The sequence below is a fragment of the Chiloscyllium plagiosum genome, unplaced genomic scaffold (assembly GCF_037043375.1).
Source record: "Chiloscyllium plagiosum isolate Xiang-an unplaced genomic scaffold, Cpla_swu_hap1 HiC_scaffold_42, whole genome shotgun sequence".
In the NCBI taxonomy this organism is placed as follows: Eukaryota; Metazoa; Chordata; class Chondrichthyes; order Orectolobiformes; family Hemiscylliidae; genus Chiloscyllium; species Chiloscyllium plagiosum.
In genome coordinates, this window is record NW_028270180.1 from 15,775,699 (window position 1) to 15,799,040 (window position 23,342).

General features: G+C 42.3%; 1 protein-coding gene across 5 annotated transcripts in view; it reads right to left on the minus strand.

The window, feature by feature from the left end:
* The window catches only part of cd276 (CD276 molecule), a 356,577-nt gene extending 334,141 nt beyond the window's left edge, over positions 1-22,436 (minus strand). For 2 of the 5 annotated variants that reach the window (XM_087982239.1, XM_087982238.1), the window contains exon 1: positions 22,199-22,436. The gene's annotated coding sequence lies outside the window, so the exon portion shown is untranslated. Of the gene's footprint in view, positions 1-22,077; positions 22,096-22,198 lie in introns of those variants that run through there. The other 3 variants (XM_087982237.1, XM_087982234.1, XM_087982236.1) reach the window with 3 other exon arrangements.
* Between the last annotated feature and the right edge of the window lie 906 nt (positions 22,437-23,342).

The window sequence follows — 23,342 nt, forward strand, 5'->3', positions numbered from 1 at the left end:
TCTCTGGCGCTGTGAGGCAGCAGTGCTAACCACTGAGCCACCGTGCTGCCCAGCATACGTGCCAGTATTGTTATCCATGAAAATTATAATCAATCCCATTCAACTTGCTCCAAATTTTTAAAAGTCCTTTCAGACATCTTTATAAACAATTTTAGATTTCACAGACTTGTGCAAAAGAAATCATAAAATATTCCTCACTGTAGTCCTTCAGGTTTAAAGTTTGCTACACCATCATGACTGAATCTGACAAGGTTTTCCATGACAGAACTGAAGTAGAAACTTCACTTACCATCATAAATACAACGGTTAGAGTCCAGAGCATCGAAATAGGCCCTTCGGCCCAATTCATCCATTCCAACCAAGTTTTCTAAACTGAACTCGTCCCTTTTGTTTGTGTTTGGCCCATACCCCTCTAAACCTTTCCTACTCATGTATCTACTGTGTTCCTGCATAGATACATGGCTACCTTATACATGGTTCAAAATAATTTTCAACATCAAATAGCATTTCAGTGTCCCAAATAAGTCCAGTCATTGAACTGCTAATATAAGGCTTCAATTCACAGCATTAATGCAGCCTTAAACATAAATTCGCTTACTGAAGCTCATTGAATAAACAACTTCCCAACAACAGCAATTTCCTCTCTTCAAGAAGCCTCAGATAATCTTATCAAAGGTAGATCACAAATCAATGTTTCTTTGAGATACGGAAATAGATTTTCTGATAGAGAGTTCCTTTTTGAATTCTTTCTGTGGCAATTATTAACATAAAACTCTGCAGCTTCACCGGGTTAAACAGACTTCCAAAAGACACTCAAACTTGTTTGCTTTCATTGAAAATGTTCGGATCACTCGCAAGCTCAGAGACTGGATGGTGGTCAGAGCTGAGGCCAGCCAGGGTATAAATACTGAAAAAGGACCAAAATCTCCATAACAGAAATAAACTCCAAGATAAGCAGTAGTACACGAGAGACTGCACTTGCCTTTGCTTCTTGGCTGAAAGAGAATCACAGAATCCCAAAGGAGGCCATTCAGCCCATCGAGTCTGCACCAACCCGCCGAAGAATATAAAAACCCTATCCTCATAACTCCACATATCATTTTACCAATAGCTAACTCCACCAAACTGGGCACTATGGAGCAGTTTAGCATGGCTAATCCACCTAACCATCACACCTTAGGATTTTGGGAGGAAACCAGAGCACCCAGAGGAAACCCACACAGCAGACACCAAGGGTGGAATCTAACATGGGTCCCTGGCACTGTGAGGCAGCAGTGTTAACCACTGAGCCACCAATAGTCTGAACCTGAACTATTGAGCAGGTTCAAGACAGAAAACAATAGATTTCTGTAAAGTAATCATATCAAGGAAGATGGGATATTGCAGGTAAGTGGGATTGCCACAGGTAATGAGCTGTGTTCCAATTGGGCAGCAAAGCAAGCTCAAGGAGGGTGAATGGCCAACTCCTGTTCTCATGTTCCTTTGAGGACATAGCACAGGATAAAATCGCCACTGAACCCCTTCAAATCAATTCCACCATTCAATTCGACTTTAGATTATCTGTAACTTCATTCATGGACTCAGGTTTTGTCAAAATGCTCAACAAAAATTGGTCACACATAGTAACTCCAGAGAGGCTGGTACCCCCTCACCAAGTCACTCTTTATTCACACGTGCATGGTGCTTGACACTGGTCCGGCTTCCTCAGAGCCAGCTCTCAGAGTGAACAGAACCTCTGTCACTCCTGTTTATATCTGTCAGCCAGGGCTCCCTTATGGGGGCTGTTAATCTGGTCCAATCAGGGGACTCCTATTCAATAAGTCCACCTGACTGATCTTATCACAATCACTACAACACACGGGCTCGAGGCTTTCAATTGTCGCACAGCCTTATCAGCTTTTTGATGAGAAGGAGAATTACAGGATTTGACCATTACTTATGTGAAAAGATGTTTCCTGACAATTATCTTAAATGGCCAAGCTTAGTTTTTGGAAAGGTGAACCCAAAACAAAGCAAAGCCTGCAAAACAGCTGTATTTAGCGAGGCTTGGTGAAAATTGTACAAAGGAGGGGAAACATCAGTGACATAGATAGAGCAGAGAAGTTAGGGCGGTTTCATGCAGTAAAGTTGGCTGATAGAACATTTGATTGAGATGTTCAAAATCATTAGTCTCAGAAGTAGTAGTAAGCCACTCAGGACTGAGAGGAGGAAGAATTTCTTTACTCAGAGTTGTGAACCTGTGGAATTTTCTACCACAGGAAGCTGTTGGGGCCAGTTCATTAGATATATGCAAGACTTGGGAGGTGCCGGTGTTGGATTGGGGTGGACAAAGTTAAAAATCATACAACACCAGATCATAGTCTCACAGGTTTATCTGGAAGCACTAGCTTTCGGAGCACTGCTCCTTCATCAGGTGGTGATGAAGGAGTGGCGCTCCGAAAGCTAGTGCTTCCAGATAAACGTGTTGGACTATAACCGGAGATATATTCAAGAGGGAGTTGAATGTGGACCTTATGCCTAAAGGGATCAAGGGATATGGAGAGGAGGTGGGAGTGGGATACTGAGATTGCATGTCCAGCCATGATCATACTGAACGCTAGTGCATAGTCGAAGGGTCAAATGCCCTACTCTTGCACTTCTTTTCTGGGTTTCTATTAGGGGTCTGAACCGCACAGATAGGGAGGAATTGTTCATACAAATTAGAAAGGATCAAAAAGGTGATAGTATTGATTTCAAGTTATTGGTGAGTAAAATAAAAACGGAGATAAAAATTCTCACAAAGCAAGTAGTCCAAGGTTGTAAAGCCCTGAGAGTGTGATGGAGATTTACTCCACCGAAGAATTCAAAACATAATTCGATTGCCATCTGTTACAGACCAATGTGCAGGGTTACAGAGACAAGGCAGGAGCATGGAACAAAATGAATTTCTCATTCTAAAAGATGGTGCACATACAATGGGGATGAATAGCCTTCTCTGGTGTTGTAACAATTCCATGTTGAGGAAATTCTTCCAAAACAAAATAAAGGATGAACTCAGCAAGTTTCAACTTTTTAACCTTTGCACAGACAGTATCAATATAGAATGTGACCAAGATTCTTCCTTTTCGAAACAGACCAATGGCATAATTAAATCCAATTTTTCACAAGTGTACCCCTAACATAGACCACAGCAATCAAGGGCAAGGACAAAACTCTCAGGTCCCTGAGCTACTCCTGGCCTGACCTAAGCATATCAGACCCCCCCTCGAGACCCGGGCCTCTGTTACTGCATTCTGATACCTTCCACCCAGTTCCAGATCCTGCCAACACTAAAGTTTCAGTGCAATTCATGGACATTCAGCTTATTTAAGAACTGCCAGTATTAATGACAATGAGGTACAGCTTCTATTCGTGGCGGGATCAGCATTCTGGGCACAAACTGCTCTCTTTTCCCAAGTGAAAAGTGGTTTGTTCAAACCTCATTTAAATAAACAAAACCCAAAATCTTTCATGAACCAACACAATTGGGCAGACTATTCGAATGTAAGTGTATATTTGGCTATTGGCATTCAGAAAAGTGAGTAGCCCATAGAGTGAAGACGCCCGCATGTATATTTATTTAACGTGTACTTGATGTTGCACTCCAAGCAGCACATAATCCTTCACAAATCAACCAACTGATTTCAATAGCATGGAGACCACAACGACTGGAGGTAATGGATTTGTTGCAGCCTTCATCCGCCTTCACAGCTGTTGAGTTCGAAGTAACTTGGTCCACCTGTTTCACCGCTGAGGGCTTGGTTGAATTGCTGTTTGTCAGGAGCTCACCCTCTACTTTACCGCCATGGGTGACCCTACCAGGAGCATAACTCCAGGCGGCTTTGTTCATGAGATCTTAGGACCACACAAACTTCTAGGACATAGAATATTATAGAACAGTACCCTCGATGTTGCGCCGACCAGTGGAACCCATATAACCTACACTATTCCACTATCATCCATATGCCTATCCAATGACCATTTAAATGCTCTTAAAGTTGGCAAGTCTACTACTGTTGCAATCAGAACGTTCCACACCCCAACTACTCTAACTATCTCTAACATCTGTCCTATATCTATCACCCCTCAATTTAAAGCTCAGTCAATGCATGCTGGCCATTGCCAACCTATTTCATGTCTCAATCAAGTCACCTCTCAACCTTCTTCTCTCTAATGAAAACAGCCTCAAGTCACTCAGCCTTTCCTCATAGGCAATATCCTAGTAACCCTCTGCTGAACCCTTTCCAAAGCTGGCAGAGAAGTTATTTGATTGCTTCTGGGAGAACAAAGATTTCAATTGATTTTAATTTTAGCTGCAATTCATAAGAATCCTGCGTGCACAATAAACAATCCTCCTCCATATCCTTATTTTATGAATTCAACATTGGAACTATTCTCTTAAAGCACGGAAAGGGTGGCAAAAGGAAAAATGTAACTGATGGCACATTTACTCATCAAAATCTACGTCGGGTACATGATCACTTCTCAATTTGAAGTGACAGTACAGTGCTCAGGGATTGTTACATGGCTTTTGGATGAGCCATTAGTCTCAAACTCGCCATTCAGAAAAACCAAAATGATCACACAGCATTATTTGAAGAAGAGCAGCAAGATCTCCTGGCCAACTCTCACCAACAATAAGAAAAACAGAATAAAACACAGTGCCAATGAAAATGGGTACCGTAACTGAACACCCAACTTCACAAATATCTCTTCTAAAATGAAGAGAAAATTAAGAGAACCATTGGAATGAAAGCTGGAAGCGAACGCTAAGATTTTTGTGGGTCCAGTCTGTAAACAGTTCTGACCTTCCCTCAAAACTGGGTTATAAATCTCAAGCAGTCCTTAACATCTCAAAAACAGAACACTAACTGTTGCAATAGTTTATATTTTGGGTGAGGTGCACAAATATTCTTAACATTCCACATTCATGTTCGCAGTGCACTGCACACCTATTTGAGAATGTGGCGTAGCAAACCTAAACACGTCAGATACAGTCAAAACTAATACAGCAACTAATTGTGGTGTTGATGGACCAGGTTTTCTAGCTTGGCAGTGTACTGGCTTGGTGTGTTATAAGCTGTTGTCCACAATCTCTGCTTGGCCTTTGAAAATTGTGCCAGATCAGAGGCAACGTCTATGCAAAGTTTATTCCCAATTCTAGCGTTAAGTGTAGGTGAAGATAAAAAGCTTAGACTATACAGTACGTTATGGAGTGTTGGCTTTGATTTTTGTGCTCACGTGCTGGAGTGAACACAGAGTCCTGTGAATCCAATGTAAGAGTATTATCAACTGAACAATGTTAGAAGTCACAACACCAGGTTATAGTCCAACAGGTTTATTTGGAAGCACTAGCTTTCGAGGCACTGCCCCCTCATCAGGTTGTTAGGAACAGGACCAGAAGAGACAGAATTTATAGCAAAAGGGTTACAGTGTCATGGAGCTGAAATGATACATTGAACAAATTTAGATTAAGTCTTTCAATGGAATATGCTAGTTTTGGTTCTTTAACATATAAAACCCAGAACTCCTTTTAAAGTTCCATTCTCAAGATAGCTACAGTTTTTCTTACAATAGGTGCCATTTCAGCTCAGTCAATGTATTAAAGGTGCGGGGTTAAAGTCTGTCTGTGTCCCAATGTTGCGTTAGACTATTTCTGAAGTGGGACTTACAGAATCTTACATGGATTTATATAGTTTTGAGCAAAAGAAAATGTAATTCTGCAAATACAAATTCACGAGTGTGCACGCGCAGGAGAGAACAGAGTGCGTGTGGGTGGTAAAGTATGCATGGGTGGTAAAGTATGCATGGGTCATGTGTGTCAAGTGAGAGACAAACGGGGGGGGCGAAAAAAAAAAAGAGAGAGAGAGCCGATCCTGGTTGAGGCCATCCCCATGGGTATCGAACTTGGCTACTCTGCCATGTTGCTTGTTTAGCTCCAAGACCTTTTCCTATAAATTCTGTGTCTTATAGTCCTGTTCCACATCCACCTGATGAAGAGGCAGTGCCTCAAAAGCTAGTGCTTCCAAATAAACCTGTTGGACTATAACCTGATATTGTGTGATTTTTAAACTTTGTCCACCCCAGTCCAAGACTGGCACTTCCACATCACAACTGAATAATGGCTGACACATCAATGGAGTGAGTGCAGGGCAAAGGCATGACACTATGCCTATCCAAATGATAAAAATGGGAGGAGTTTAAAATCTACTTGATGTTATCCAACATTCAAATTCCACGTGAAATACAGAAGAGAAAGACTTGCATTTGTATAATGCCTTTCACAACCCCACAGCATCCCCTAATACTTTACAACATGAAGTGTCAGTTACCTCAAAACATGTGTACATGAATAGGAAGTGTTTACAGGGATAAGAGCCAAATGCTGGCAAAGTGGACTAGATAATAATTTAGAGCATCTGGTCAGCATGGACAGGGTCTGTTTCTGTGCTGGACAATTCGTGTCACTACAAAATTAAACTAAGCACATGGGCATTCAATTGACCAGCATGCAACAAACAAGAGTTAGTGTACATTGATCACTTGGTGCTCTGGAGAGACTGATGGTTATCCAAGGCTCATGGCCTATTCAACTTTCAAATCCTTCTATACTGGGCAAAACAAGGACGAGAGCTCGAAATGGGGTAAAACGAACAGATTTTGTGCAGTATTCAGACCATTCATCTATTCTTGATCATTCCTGATGCACCCTATAATCCAAGTAGAGACCACAACAGTACAGTATCCAATATATATGTATGTCTCACAAAACATTATTTCTCAGAATAGTTGACTCTCATGAACCCACAGAATACTGACTGCAGCATGCAAAGGGAAACATATCTCAAGTGATTAGAAAGACAAGAGAATCAGAGGGGCAGTATGGTGGCTCAATGGTTAGCACTGCTGCCTCACAGTGCCAGGAACCTGGGTTCAATTCCAACCTCGGGCGACTGCCTGTGTAGAGTTTGCACATTCTCCCAGTGCCTGGGGGAGGTGTCTGCAGGTCCTCTGGTTTCCTACCACAGTCAAAAGATGTGCAGGTTATGTGGACTGACCATGCTCAATTGCCCCATAGTGTTCAGGGATATGAACGTTAGGTGGGTTAGCCAAATGAAATGCAAGGTTACGGGAATGAGGTGGGTCTGGGTAGATGCTTTTCAGAGGGTTGGGTGGACTTGATGGTTCGAGTGGCTATCTTCCATACTGTCAGGAATCTATGATGATATCCCGAATTGTTACCTTCAACAGCAGTCTAGACAATGCTTCCCAAATCACACACTACTATTTTAGTGCCTTAGATTTCAAATGACCCCAGACTAAAAATCAGGAGTGACCTTACAGTGGTTTATAAAATCATGAAGAGCATAGATAAGATGAATAGCAAAAGTCTTTTCCCCAAGGTGGGGAAGTTCAAAACTAGGAGGCAAATTTTAAGGTGAGAGGAGAAAGAAATTGAAGGGAAAGTTAGAACAAGGGAAGTCAAGAAAGACAACTGTATCAATGAGGCAGAAAACTCAAAGGGATCATGCTGTAAGGTTGAGTGAAATAGGTGTTGATGGGAAGGGTGAGGGCAGTAACAAATTAAAAATACTATACATGAATGCACGAAGCATTAGAAATAAGATGGAGGAGTTGGAGGGTCTTTCGGAAATTGGCAGATACGATATTGTGGGGATAACTGAGACGTGGCTTCAAGTGGACAGGGCCTGGGAAATGAATATTCAAGGCTACACGTGCTATCGTAAGGACAGACTGACGGGCAGAGGGGGTGGGGTGGCCATGTTGGTAAGGGATGATATTCAGTCCCTTGTGCGCAGGGACCTCGAATCAGGGGATGTAGAGTCAGTGTGGATAGAGCTGAGAAATACTAAGGGTAAAAAGACCCTCTTGGGAGTTATCTACAAGCCCCCAAACAGTAGTCTGGATGTTGGACGTTAGCTGAATCAGGAGCTGAAATTGGCCTGTTGCAAAGATGTTACTACAGTTGTTATGGGGGATTTCAACATGCAGGTAGACTGGGAGAATCAGGATGGTATTGATAAGTCCCCGGGGCCTGATGGTCTACATCCCAGGGTACTGAAGGAGGTGGCTCGAGAAATCGTGGATGCGTTGGTGATCATTTTCCAGAGTTCGATAGATTCGGCATCAGTTCCTACGGATTGGAGGGTGGCTAATGTTGTACCACTTCTTAAGAAAGGTGGGAGAGAGAAAACAGGAAATTATAGACCAGTTAGTCTGACCTCAGTGGTGGGAAAGATGCTGGAGTCCATTATAAAAGGATGAAATTATGACACATCTGAATAGTAGTAACATGATAGGTCAGAGTCAGCATGGATTTATGAAGGGAAACTCATGTTGGACTAATCTTCTGGAATTTTTTGAGGATGTAACTCTGAAGATGGACGAGGGAGATCCAGTAGATGTAGTGTACCTGGACTTTCAGAAAGCTTTTGAAAAAGGCCCCACATAGGAGGTTAGTGAGCAAAATGAGGGCGCATGGTATTGGGGGCATAGTGCTAATTTGGATTGAAAGTTGGTTGGCTGATAGGAAACAAAGAGTAGTGATAAACGGCTCCATTTTAGAATGGCAGGCAGTGACCAGTGGGGTACCGCAGGGATCAGTACTGGGACCGCAGCTTTTTACAATAAATGTCAATGATAGAGAAGATGGTATTAGCAATAGCATTAGCAAATTTGCTGATGATACTAAGCTGGGTGGCAGGGTGAAATGGGATGAGGATGTTAGGAGATTACAGGGTGACCTGGACAAGTTAGGCGAGTGGTCAGATGCATGGCAGATGCAGTTTAATGTGGATAAATGTATGGTTATTCACTTTGGTGGCAAGAACAGGAAAGCAGATTACTACCTAAATGGAATCCATTTAGGTAAAGGGGCAGTTCAGAGAGATCTGGGTGTTCTTGTACACCAGTCAATGAAGGCAAGCATGCCGGTACAGCAGGTAGTGAAGAAGGCCAATAGCATGCTGGCCTTCATAACAAGAGGGATTGAGTATAGAAGCAAAGAGGTTCTTCTGCAGCTGTACAGGGCCCTGGTGAGTCCATACCTGGAGTACTGCATGCAGTTCTGCTCTCCAAATTTGAGAAAGACATTCTGGCTATTGAGGGAGTGCAGCGTAGGTTCACAAGGTCAATTCCTGGAATGGCAGGACTACCTTACACTGAAAGACTGGAGCGACTGGGCTTGTATACCCTTGAGTTTAGAAGACTGAGAGGGGATCTGATTGAGACATATAAGATTATTAAAGGATTGGACACTCTGGAAGCAGGAAACATGTTTCCGCTGATGGGTGTGTGCCAAACCAGAGGACACAGCTTAAAAATACGGAGTAGACCATTTAGGACAGAGATGAGGAGAAACTTCTTCACCCAGAGAGTGGTAGCTGTGTGGAATGCTCTTCCCCAGAGGACAGTGGAGGCCCAGTCTCTGGATTCATTTATGAAAGAGTTGGATAGAGCTCAAGGATAGTGAATCAAGGGTTATGGAGATAAGGCAGGAACAGGATACTGATTAAGGATGATCAGCCATGATCATATTGAATGGTGGTGCAGGCTCGAAGGGCAGAATGGCCTACTCCTGCACCTATTGTCCATTTAAAAAAGGACCAGAGGGGCAACTGTTTCCACACAGAGGAGTGTTTAGTATGTGGAAAGATCTGCCAGGTGAAGTGGCAGATGCAGGTACACTTACAACATTTAAAAGACATTCGGATAAGTACAGGAATAAGAAATGTTGGGAGGAATATGGGCCAAGTGCGGGCATGTGGGACTAGTTTAGTTTGGGAAATTTGGTTGGCATGGACTGGTTGAACCGAAGAGACATACAGCAAAGAAATGGACCCTATGAATCAAGAGCAGCAGTTGGCAACTCGAGGGGAGGTGATGGAATAATATTGTAATAATAATAATAATAATCATCAATTCAGACATTCATTCACGTGGCAATGCAGAAAGTGCTCTCGGTACTTGGGTTCAAATTCCATCATGAATCCAATAAAAATCTGGAACTAAAGGTCCAATAATGTCCATTGTCAATGGTCATAAAATCTCAAACTGCTTCATTAATGTCCTTCAGGAAAGGAACTCTGCCGTCCTGATTGTCTGGCTTACACGTGACACGAAGCCCACAGCAAAGTGGTGGACATGCAATGCCCCTCTGAAAATGGCCAGGCAAGTCATTCAGTTCAAGGACAACTAGGTCCAGCCAATGATATTCACATCCCATGATTACATTTTTAAGAAGCTCCTTGCACCTGCTCCACCATTCAGTAAGATCATGGGTGATCTGATGGGAACCTCAACACCACCCCATTCTTGCCCACTCCTAATAACCTTTCACCTCTTGCTCAATCTACCTCTTCCTGAAAACTATGCAATTTTTAAATTTGTTTTATGAATAATTGCAATGAAATATACCATAAACATCATTCAGAATATTCAGAGGTTTTGCTCTTCAACTGGAGTTGAAAAGGAAACCAACAGTCAAGTTTGGACTTGGATGAAAAAGATAATGTTTTGCCCTAAAGAAAGACACCTACCTTTTCATAAAATCCCTTCGGTGTGGGGAAAAAAAAAGAGACATCGTTCTGACCACTGAGTTTGCACTGACCTTCCTCAAGGCATCCCAATCAAACCCAGCTGTCTACCTGCTTTCTGTAACCCCACCATGGCTAATCCACCTGGACACTATGGGCAATTCAGCATTTTCAAATCGATCTAGCCTGCACATCTGTGGACTGTGGGAAAAAAAACCAAAGAACCCCACACAGACACATGGAGAATGTCTGTGGAGTGTTTGCACAGTCACCAGAGACTGGAATCGAACCTGGGTCCCTCATGCTGGGAGGCAACAGTGCTAACCACTGAGCCACCATGCCAGCCAGGTTTTTTCCAAGTTTTTTTGGCAGCAGCACCCAGGACTCAGAAAGCACTCCATTAGGGCAATAACTGCCTTTTTGAAATAAAAACACAAACATTTAAAAGAGGTCTCTCAACTATCAGACAATTAGTCCTAACTTCACGGCAGCCACTGCTGTTTCAGAGATGATAGCCTTAAAATCTCATCTCATGACTCCACTGGAAGTCAAGATTCATAGCTTGAAAACCCTCGTCTAGTTTCTCGTTCCAAACATGGAGCAGAATTAAGATCGGATGAATGGAGAGAGAGCAGCTGTGGGTACAGAATGATTCTCTCTCTGCCAATCCTAGCAAAATATGATATTATAAAGACTGCTGCACACTGGAGGCTAAAGACAAAACACATTCACAAAATCAAAAGACAAAAAAAAAAATGCAGGGCGCAGCTTTAGGTGACCTAAAGTTACCTCAGGTCGCTGATGTGGCCTATAAATGCAGAGGTGTCTCTTGGGCCAAGTGCCAAGAAATGGGATAACAATTCGTGGTTTTTGACCAGCACAGACTCAATAAGGCAAACAAAACTGTAGGTCTCCATGACTTAAAGGTAACACATTCAATGTATAGTGCGCAAAGTTAGATCATTTATGTATGGGATCTTCAGGCACCTACAGCTGAGAATGAGTCATACACATTTTCAGATAACATCTATAAATAACCTCTTGAAGTCACTTCCTTCAGCTGAGCCCCAGCTGACCAGACATGATTGAATTGTGGCCAACCTGCACGATTACCATTTCAGACGAGTCACTGGATTCGAAACATTAACTCAGCTTTCTTCCCACGGATGCTGCCAGACCTGCTGAGTTTTCATTTTCCCTTCAGATTCTGCAGCATCCGCAGTTCTTTGTTTTATTTTATCTTAACTATTACTGTCCACGACACCTTTAATCTATGAAAGTCTCCGAAATTATTGGAAAGCTCTTTGTGGATAAACTTGAATCCTTAGCAATTTTGCCATTCTCTAACATGGAAAACAAAATGCACCCACGGACTTTGCACAATAATTGATGCTCAGCATATCCAGAAACGATGAACAGGACGTTACTTGCTCAAGCCTACTTCACACAGCGGAAATGAGAAGTTCTTAGATCGTTACTTTTGAAACTGCACTATAGTTCAACAGTACTAGAATGTCAGTTATCTCAAGTTTTATGCAATATCTCAGATATGAAAAAAAATCAAATTAATTTCAAATCTTTGCCTTTGTGTAATTTCAACCAATCTGGAATCTACCAAGAATTCTCTGTATTTCTTCAATTCTGGCCTCTTGTGCACTCCCAATTTCATTTGCCCCCATCATTGGCTAAATCTTTTGCTACCTCAGTACTAAACTCTGCCAAGTCATCTCTAAACTGCTCTCCTTCTTGTTTTTTCAACCTTTAAGACAGTATTTCAAAATTATAAATGTTTGGTCCCAGTGCATCCTTAAAAAAGGTTAGGATAGGGGTTAGTGTTGAAAATTCAAGAACAATGCTTCTGCAAGTGGCCTAGAATATTTTACTCATACAGCACAGTTGAGACATCAAGCATAAAAGGCCTTCATTTTTCCAAGCCTCCAAGTTCTGATTTTGGAGACACCTGATGTATAGTTTGACAAGCCACTTTTCAGCCATGAAGTTCTACGTTCGTATCTGTAATCAGCCTCAACGGATATTTCACTTACAAATACCTTATAATTGGGTAATCAGCATGAAGCAGTCAAAACGTGTGGTGCTGGAAAAGCACAGCAGGTCCAGCAGCATCTGAAAAGCAGGAGAGTCAGCATTTCGGGCATAAGCCCTTCATCTTGCTCCTCGGATGCTGCCTGACCTGCTGTGATTTTCCAGCACCACACTGTTTGAATCTGATCTGCAGTCCTCACTTTCTCCTGTATTGGAGAGGGTACACAGCCTTCTGTGAATGTAAAAGATATACCTTAATCAGAACAGATCCCACATACCAATCCCACACAGAAAGGTGTCCTCCAACAAGACAAATGAAGTGTGAAACTGGTTTCAAACTAACAGCCTTAATAGTGGTCAACTTGTTAAATATCCATGCTACAAGGAAATGTGATATTAAAGAAGGAATCAACTTGAAGAAAGGTGCCCAAGACCAAACCTTTGAGTTTGATTTATTGTTGTCATGTATACGGAGACACAGAAACAAGTGTTGCTTTTCCGATTATTCCACACAAAGTGTATCAGGGTAGCATGTTACAGCTGCAGAGAAGGTGCAAAAACAGAGATCAACATTAACATTTGAGAGGTCCGTTAAAAGGTCTGATAACAGCAGGGAAGAAGCAGTTCTCGAATCTGTTCATACATGTATTCAAATTTTTATATCTTCTGCCCAAAGAGCAGAACTGGGGTGGGAGAGGTCTTTGATCATGTTGGTTGCTTTCCCGAGGCAGCGGGAAGTATGGGTGGAGTCAATGGATGGAATGGAACATAGGACCTGTACTGCACTGTAATGTTCTTCGGCCCTCGATGTTGCACCGCCTGTCATACTAATCTGAAGCCTATTCCACCTACACTATTCCATGTACGTCCATATGCCTGTCTAGTGACGACTTAAATGCACTTAAACTTGGTGAATCTACTAGCGTTACAGGCAAAGCATTCCATACCCTTACTACTCTGAGTAAAGAAACTACCTCTGACATCTGTCTTATACCTATCTCCCCTCACTTTAAGGTTGTGTCCCCTCGTGTTTGCCGTCCCCATGTTGGCTTGCATGATGGACTGGGCTGTGTTCATGACTCTCTGCAGCTTCTTGTGGCCTTGGGAAGACTAGTTGCCATACCTTCCCGCAATACATCCAGATATAGATGCATGTTCTAGAAAGCATCCTAAGAATCATTAAGAGTTTTATGAACATGCCAAATGTCATTAGCCTCTTGGAGCAAGTCGAGGCATCATTGTGCTTTCTTGACCATCATGTTGATGTGGGTGGACCACGACAGATTGTTGGTGAGCCTCACTCTCAGGAACTTGATGATATTGACCATCTCCCCACCTCAGCACCATTGATGCACTCATGTGATTGCCTTCTACAATCACATGAGTAGGGCCAATGGTCTATCCTTGAGAAACATGTATCAGATCCTGAAAATCGTCAATGGACCATTGTAACCAGAAATGCAATGTAGGTTTACTGTGAGGGGCAAATCAATCCCAAGTACAGCAAAGATGGTCAAAGGAACAACTAGTGGGTGAGCAACTTTATGAAACATGGATACGAAAGGTTTAGAAGCATATAGGCCAAGTGCAGGGAAATGGGACTAGCTTGCATGGACATTTTGGTCGGCATGGACCAGTTTGAGCCAAAGGGCCTGTCTCCATTCTGTAGACTCCACAACTCTCAAGGCAAAACATGATTGGGCAGCACAGAGGCTCAATGGTTAGCACTGCTGCCTCACAGCACCAGGGTCCCTGGTTCAATTCCAGCCTCGGGTGACTGTCTGTGTGGAGTTCGCATGTTCTCACTGTGTCTGTGTGGGTTTCCTCCCACAGTCCAAAGATGTGCAGGTTAAGGTGGATTGGCTGTGCTAAATTTCCCATAGTATTAGGTGCATTAGTAAGAGGGAAATGGGTCTGGGTGGGTTACTCTTCTGGGTAAGGGCGGGGGGGGGGAGGGGGGGGGGGGTCGGTGTGGACTTGTTGGGCCGAAGGGCCTGTTTCCACAGTGTAGGTAATCTAATCTTAACTAATTCTCTAGAGCTCTTTAAAAAAAGAGATGACAAGCAAAGCAGACAACAGGGATCTTGTGCATGCAGTATAACTAGACTTCAAGTAGGCATTTGATAAGGTGCAGCACAAAAGGTTTGATCACATGGGGTCAGAAGTAATTTGTTAGCTCGGATGAAAGATTGGCTAACCAATAAAAAGCAGAGAATCGGGGTAGAGGATTTTTTCTGGTTGACAAAATGTAACAAATTTGTGTTCCACAGTATTCAGTTCTTGTGCCCCAATTATCTACAGTCTATAGTAAATGGCTTGGATCCACAGATAAAAGGTCCTACAACCAAATTTGCAGATGAGACTAAATATATGGGAAACTAAGTTCCACTGAAGAAATAAAATTGCCTGAAGTTGCAGCAGAAGATCTCTCTGACATTAGCAAAAGATCCAGAGCCAAAACAACAAGTTTCCAGCAATTCATTATCAAACAGAAAAAAAAAACAAGCACCAATTACACCACATCAACAATATGGATGAAGCACTCATGCATTCATTAATTTCAATTTGCCCAACAACCAAACTGTGGAATGGACAGGCTCAAAACAAAGTCCCAGTGAAAGCCACAGAATGAGAACACCCCAAACATTTAACACTCATTTAGCTAACCTGCATGTCCAACTGAATGAAATTAGAGTCTATAGCATTTTTCCAAACAATAAACCTAAAAAAAAAACCAAATGTTCACCAAGAGGCACTTTTTAAAAAGTATATCTTTTGAATGAAAAAAACGTGATTGAAGTTATAGATCAAAAGTGTGTAGAATAGTTGTCATAGCGGCCTACGCAAAATATATAGGTCAACATTTTCACATCTCAAAAGAACTGATGAGATCAAAAGGCACCAATGTAGAAACATACACGCATTATTGTAATAACAGAAGGTTCATTGTCGATATACTTTGAATGAATTCCTCACTAAGTCATTCAGGAATCTTGTTTGCATCAAATGGACTGGGTGGATGGTTGAAAGAGAATATGCCTTTAAAAAGAGTGTAAATGTGCCTGCTGTCCAGAGTTTGTCCAAAAACATGCAGAATATTCAAATCAAAGGACAGGAAGATAATTTGATTTGGAGGGACGAATCTGAAAGCTAAAGTGTCAAATCTGATCTAGCGACACCTTACAATTGTCATAGACAAATTGACTCAAAATGAGTTTGATTAATACTTTGCATCAAATACCAATGATTTAATAGCTTCATAAATGCTTTAATTGTGGTTAGAAGGTATTTAATATAATGAATGTATGCAATTACATGTGCCACATTAAGTTAATGTGAAATTCTGGTCATTTTTGTTTCAAAATAACAACTACCCACACCAGTTGTTCACATCTTATACTCAATGCAGAAGTTGGCAACTACTTTTGGAGGTTTCAAATGTCACTGTACAGACCACTATCTGCAATTCATTAAAGACAAGTTGTTATCTGACATCTTCAATGATGCGTTTCGAAAGGAGGTTACTGTATAATGATCAGAAGTGGAAAACCATATTGTTAACTGAACTGCTGCAGCAAAGAAACTGCAGAATGAGTATTAATCCAAACAGCAACATCAGACAGACACGGCTCCCAGATTATCAGCAAGCAATTGCTGCAGTTACTTCAGGTTAAAACTCTGTTTACCTGACACAGGAAAGGCATTAAGAGCTGGCAACGCAGAGATAATGCTGTATTGAGACAGGTTTTCTTTCATGTTCATAGCCTCAGAAGCCCCAGGACACTTTAGAGCAAATCAAAATACTTTTGAAACCTGGTCATTGTTGCAATGTGGGAAATACTTCAGCCAGTTTGCAACCAGAAAAATTCCCAAGCTATCTTCTATTTTGATTATATTTGAGAAATAAATATTGGCCATCATACCAGGGAAAACACTGTTTCTCTTCTTTTGGGATCTTTTATGGAATTTGAGAGCACGCGGACAGGGACAAGTGTAGATTTAGTTCAATGTGCATCCTCCAGTATCTTGCCCAAAGTAAGACACTCGTCACAAATCAAAACAAGTAGTGATGGGCTGATTTTCTGACTAGCTGCCACCAATGGGACTCACCCATTGGCTGTTGTAGCCCAAGATGAAGGCTGCTTGCTCAAAGGTTCCCAGCCATTGAAGACAATCATTGGCATCGAGAAGCTCTTGCCCTCAAGTGTTTGCTTGGGGAGAAAAATAAAAGAGCACTTCAATATCACCATTTCAAGTTGAGCCAGACTCTACCTTCCTGCATATTTACCATCAGTGGTTGATGGGGAGATTTGGAGAGCCAGACTTTCAGTGTTTGCCAATATTCCCCTCCTGAACTTCAGCATGCTGAGTACTCCACATCTGAGGCCAAAGCGCTCCATACAAATTGTAAGTCAAACTCTTTCATATACAATGACTCGGCTATCAGAGTCTAGATTAGAGTGGTGCTGGAAAAGCACAGCAGGTCAGGCAGCATCTGAGGAATAGGGAAATCGGCGTTTCGGGCAAAAGCCCTTAACCGATGTGGTTTTCCAGCACCACTATAATCTAGATTCTGATTTACATCATCTGCAGTCCTCACTTTTGCCTCAGCTATCAAAAGCCCTCACCAACTAAGTTGAGCATCCGACCTTAAAAAAAAAGGATACCACCTTCAGAAAATGAGTATTTTGCTAACTTACTAGACATAACTTTCCACACTGCCAAGATATTCTTACCCTTGAAAGCAAAAAAGGATCATATCGAGATGTCACCAAAAATGCATAACATTATCCTTACAGTGACATGCGAAACACTGGAATTAGTTAAAACAAATTAATTCTTAAATTGACACCACTTAAGGCCCGAGTTCAAATCCCCACCTATTCCGGAGATCTATAATAACATCATTGAACAGGTTGATTAGAAAAAAAAAAATCTTAATCTGGAAGTCAGTTTTAATTTTCCTAGATGAACCACTGGCCTAATTGATCATCTTTACAAGACAACATGGCAATCACTGAAATGTAAGCTGGTTGTTTAGAGTCAGTTATCACATTTTAATTCTGGGTGAACTAACTGAGGGATTGCTGCATTAGTGACAATAACAGACTACGTTCTCCTGATAAAGCTAAGGTACATGTGAATAGTTATGTATGGACTCCAATAAAGGTCAAAACACTCTACAGGTGCCTTTGTTTCAAAGGCAGACCTCTTGACCTATCTTCACAATCGCCCATTATACACAACTCCTGCATTTATATGGTGTTGGTCATTTTGTAACATGGAGTTACATTGTTAAGAATGCAGATAGACTGGCACTCTTGCACTGCAGCAACACCATGCTGACAGTACGAATGCCAAGCGAATTTCATTGTGTAGTTGAGCTTGAAGAGTGAAATTTTTGGCAATATGGCACTTCAGTCCAGATGCGAATTCACAAACAGTAGCATCACCCTTTTCATCTTTCCAAACTCATGTGGCAGGGAAGGGGTGGGCCCATGTAACAAGAGTGATTACATCCCGAAACAGGATTGGGTCTAAACAACACTGAAGACCCGGAAGCAACTTATGAATCAGAGTTTGGAAAGAACAAATAAAAAACAAAAGAGCTCCAGATGTTGGAAATCAGAAACAAAACAGAAACTGCTGCAAGGAAGAGTCACTGGACCCGAAAAGTTAACTCTGATTTCTCTCCACAGATGCTGCCAGACTGACTGAGTTTTTCCAGCAATTTGTTTTTGTTAAAGAAATACCAACTCTGATGGCCAATCTCCACAACCATTGCGCATTCAAAATACCAACTTTGACATGTTTACCTGTACCTTGAACATTCCAGTCCAAGCCATTAAAAAAATTTAGTCTTATTAATATTGAAAAAGGTCTTGTGAAAGATTGTGGCTTGTGTTTATGCAAAGGTAATTGGGATGGCACAACATTAAGCCATTGGCCACTCACAACCCGACAAAAATCAGCAGGGACTTGGATCTTCCATCCCAAGAACCAATTGTTTGGTCACACTGAAGATTGAGATCTGGCACCCGAATAGTGACAGTGCCCATTATATACTAGTGAACTGTCCAACCAGGCAGTCATGGGTTCTAAGACCATACAAGAAAACTGCAGATGGTGGGCGTGTTTTGTGCACAGCCTGCCCAGGCTTGCACTGACTCAACAAAGTCAACATTCCAAACCAAGGGGTCATAGTTTTAAAATAGAATGATTGCTGAATTTTAACTTTTTCCCCCCTCGGTTAGCTTGACAAGAACAGTTGTAATAAAAGTTTTACAATGATATTCCACTTGAAGAAACAAACTAAACAGGCAAAGATTTTGGTAGAAATCATATGTTATGGTGTAATAATTCTTTCAGGAATCAAATCGTAACCAGTCTTGGGGAATTTTTGAGTGAATTCAACTACCTTAATCTTTGTAAACAAACTTTCCATGGCCTCACTGCTCCCTTATCTGTGGGCTCTCCCATTACGACAAGCAATATTAGCAATCTGTTTCACCTATGTTCTGAGCACCTTTGTCTGTTCCATTTTCTTGTCCTCCCCATTTGTCAACGAGATAAAAACCATCTTTTTCCCCACTGCCTTTCAGTTCTGAAGAGAAGTCTCTCTCTCGCTCTCGCTCTCTAGCTCTCGCTCTCGCTCTCGCTCTCTCTCTCTCTCTCTCTCTCTACACAAGTGCCGCTAGACCTGCTGAGTAAAAGCAAAAATGTTAGAGAAACTATCTAAAGCATTGGGCTTTTGCCCAAATCTTCGATTTTCCTGCTCTTCAGATGCTGCCTGACCTGCTGTGCTTTTCCAGCAACACACTCTTGACTCTGTTCTCCAGCATCTGCAGTCTTCACTTTTGCCTATCGAAAGCATTAGCCTGGGTATCTGTCCAGTGACCTTATCACTACACAACAGGCCACACACGAATGACACAATGGCTTAATGTGGGCACACTTATAACGGTAAAAAGGCATTTTGGATAAGTACATGAAAAGGAAAGGTTTGGAGGAATATGGGCCAGGAGCAGGCAGGTGGGACTAGTTTAGTTTTGGATTATGTTCAGCATGAACTGGTTGGACCGAAGGATCTGTTTCCAAGCTATACAACTCAGTATTTAACAACTCGTTAAAAGGTCATAAAAGTTTACTCTTGCAATATGGTAACAGTCACATACCTGGTGTATATCCAGGAACATCAATACCAGAATAGTGCTCTGCCTTAATAAGAATGACCACTTTATAATATCAGAGTGTCAAAAATACTAACAACAGCAACCCAAATATCTTTGCCCCTTGCAGTACCATCACTATTTGCCCTATGTCTATGGTACAATTACAAGCAGTACACATCGGTTGCTGAGGGATAGGTCTGCAATGTCTTGGGGTGCCTGCACATACCAGCTTTGCAACAATATTCTTGGATCCAACAACAACAGGGGCAATCCATAATTAGACTCAAGCTGCCAGCAAGACTTGAGTATACACAGTACAAACAAGTCGAAATCATGGAAGAGGAAGTGATCAGAAATATAAAGGGAAGATTTTGTTTTAGATACTGTAGGCCATTCTACCCCTCAAACCTAATCTACTATTCCATTCGATCATGAGGCTGCAAGGAGGTTGGTGTGCTCGGACGGAACTCTGGCAGTCAGCAGAATCATGGAAACATTTGGCGAGACTGAGGTGTGGGGATCGTGAGATCAAGCTCAGCGAGAGCGAGCGAGCGAGAGCCCTCATAGGGAAAATGCAGCATGGAGTGACTGCGGGCCCAAATCCAAAGAAGGACTGCAATTTGGAATTTCTCATTTAATACTTTATACTGATCAGATCTGAAATGCTGATCTTTTAACTTATTTCTTTACTTGTCTACCTTTTACCTAATATTTTATACCTAGGTATCCTGTACCTAAGATGGTGCCATGAACAGCAACATTGTAAACTTTACACTGTATTCCTGTATCCCTGTGCTTGAGTAGATGTGACAATAAAACCTAATTCTCATGATTAATCTGCAATCTAACACCATCTACCTGTGATGGTTCTTCAATCGGGTGTTTCATTTCAATCACCTCAGGTTGTCTGAAAGTACTTCATAACTAACAGGTAGGGGCAGGGACACAGTGAAGGACCACAAGGGACATCTCCAGTCCCATTGCTGGAAAGAGTATTTGACTCAATTAGATAAATGTCATTCCCACTGTCTGCTCAGTGAATCTTACACGAGGCAACAACTGAAGAAAGGCCAGCCAGTGAACTCAGAAAAGCGATCAATCAGTCTGGGCATCTGTACAAAACCTGGCATCACTGTGCCAACAGTATCATACTTGCTCAGAAACGAAACCAAAGGAACTGCAGATTCTGTAAATCAGAAACAAACAGAAATTGCTAGAAACATTCAGCAGGTCTTGCAACATCTTTGGAATGAAATCAGAGTTACATTTCAGGGCAAATGACCCTCAGAACTGATGGCAGATAGAGAAAAGTTCTCCTGTTTTTGTTGGATTTCAATAATTCCAAATATATTTAGATATTACTTATTTTTCATTCATGACAGCATATGCCAGTCACCTATTTAATAGGGGGTTGGAACTTTTCATAAGGAAGAGACAGCAGACTTAAGTATTAACTTTGTTCTAATCCAGCAGATGTGAAACAAGAACTGAAATTGCTGGAAAGACTCAGCAGGTTTAGCAGCATCTTTGGAGTGAAAGCAGTGTTAATGTTTCAGGTTGACTGACCCTTCCTCAGAATCTTTTTTTTCCTAGCTGCCATCAGTTCTGAGGAAGGGTCACTCAACCTGAAACGTGGGCAGCACGGTGGCACAGTGGTTAGCACTGCTGCCTCACAGCGCCAGAGACCCGGGTTCAATTCCCACCTCTGGCGACTGACTGTGTGGAGTTTGCACATTCTCCCAGTGTCTGCATGGGTTTCCTCCGGGTGCTCCGGTTTCCTCCCACAGTCCAAAGATGTGCAGGTTAGGTGAATTGGCCATGCTAAATAGCCCGTATTGTTAGGTAAGGGGCAAATGTAGGGGTATGGGTGGGTTGTGCTTCGGCGGGGTGGTGTGGACTTGTTGGGCCGAAGGGCCTGTTTCCACACTAAGTAATCTAATCTAAACACTGCTGTCTCTCCACAGAGGTTGCCAGACCTGCTGAGCTTCTCCAGCAATTTCTGTTCTTGTTTCACACCTGTTGAATTAGAACAAAGTTAATACTTGGCCACTCTTCATGAAACATTCCAACCCCTATTAGGTGACTGGCATATGCTGTTGTGAATGAAATATAAAAGTAATATCTAAATGTATTCAGAATTTATTGAAATCTAGCAAGAAGAGGAGGGAGGGGAATGTTTGAACAAATTGACAGATAGGATGCTAACAATCACGACTGCAGGGGAAGAAAAAGTCACGTTGCTTTAAGAGTTCATAAATATACACAAGAATGTTTTTGACTCGACTTACAGGCAGCAGTTGCTCTGCCTGTTCAATTGTATTTGCCGCTATTTCCCCTCCCAGAACCACATCCCAATTATCTTCAGCCCTTGTCTCTTTCCATTGAGGCGAAAGGAGGGGTCTCACTCACCCTGCAAGCCCCTGGCTAGCTCGGGAGAAAAGGCAAACCGAGACTTCCAACTTTTGCAGAAGAGTTAGCTGCTGACTCGCCGAAACTGAGAGCTTGTGAAACACACAGGGGTCAGCTGCATCCAGGCGTTGTGTTCCGGTCGACACACAGACAGACCACAAGGGGAGGCGGGGGGGGGTGAGGGACAAGGAATTGAGATTTATTGCAATCGACCTGAACCAGTCACAGCCTTGCAGGAAGTCGAATAGACCCTCTTTAGCCCGGTGATGTCACCACACTGGACTGAGTTGCCCTTCATTGGCTGCTGAAAAATCACAGCTTAAAGGAGTTTCCCTCTCCTGCAGAAGTGGGTGGGATTCTCTGGGTCACACTCCCTCTTTCTGTCCTCTCTCCTTTTTTAAACGCGAAGGCTGACCCCGCCTACACTTTGAGCCAACACATTTCATCTGAGCTTCCTTTATGTAACTGAATACCTCTTCCAGAAAGACGACTTGTGTCCTGAACGCTGGTTTACAGGAGAGGAGGGAGGGTGGGAGCCTGGTTTTTGTAACTGGTGGGATTTCAATTCTAAACTTCGTCCGGATTAGTGGGGTAAATGTGAGTTCTATCGTTCACCTCTCATTCTGCACGGGGCATGAATTCACAACTTTAAAAAAGATTCTGCCGTCCAGCTGAACTTGCCAGCTATGGCGATAGTGACTGCTTCTTGTCAGAAATATTACATTTTAAATATGAGCCCTCACTCCCGTGCCTTCAATAGTCCTATTTCAGGCGCCTGTGTAGTAAAATTGCTGAGCCCCTCAGGACATCGATTCATACAGCGCAGAAATGGTCCTTCGGCCCATCGAGTCTTCACCTACAGCACTACCATTGAAAATGCGCCAATCCCAATTTCCTGCACTTGTCCCACATCCCTGAATTTTAATGATATTCCTCATCCAAATATTTTTTGAAGGTTGTAAGGTTTGCAGAATCCACTACCTTCCCAGGCAGTGCATTCCAGATTCTAGGCGAAAGTGAGGACTGTAAATGATGGAGATCAGAGTCAAGATTAGAGTGGTGCTGGAAAAGCACAACAGGTCAGGCAGCATCCGAGGAGCAGGAGAATCGACAAAAGCCCTTCATCAGGAATGAGGCTTGGCGC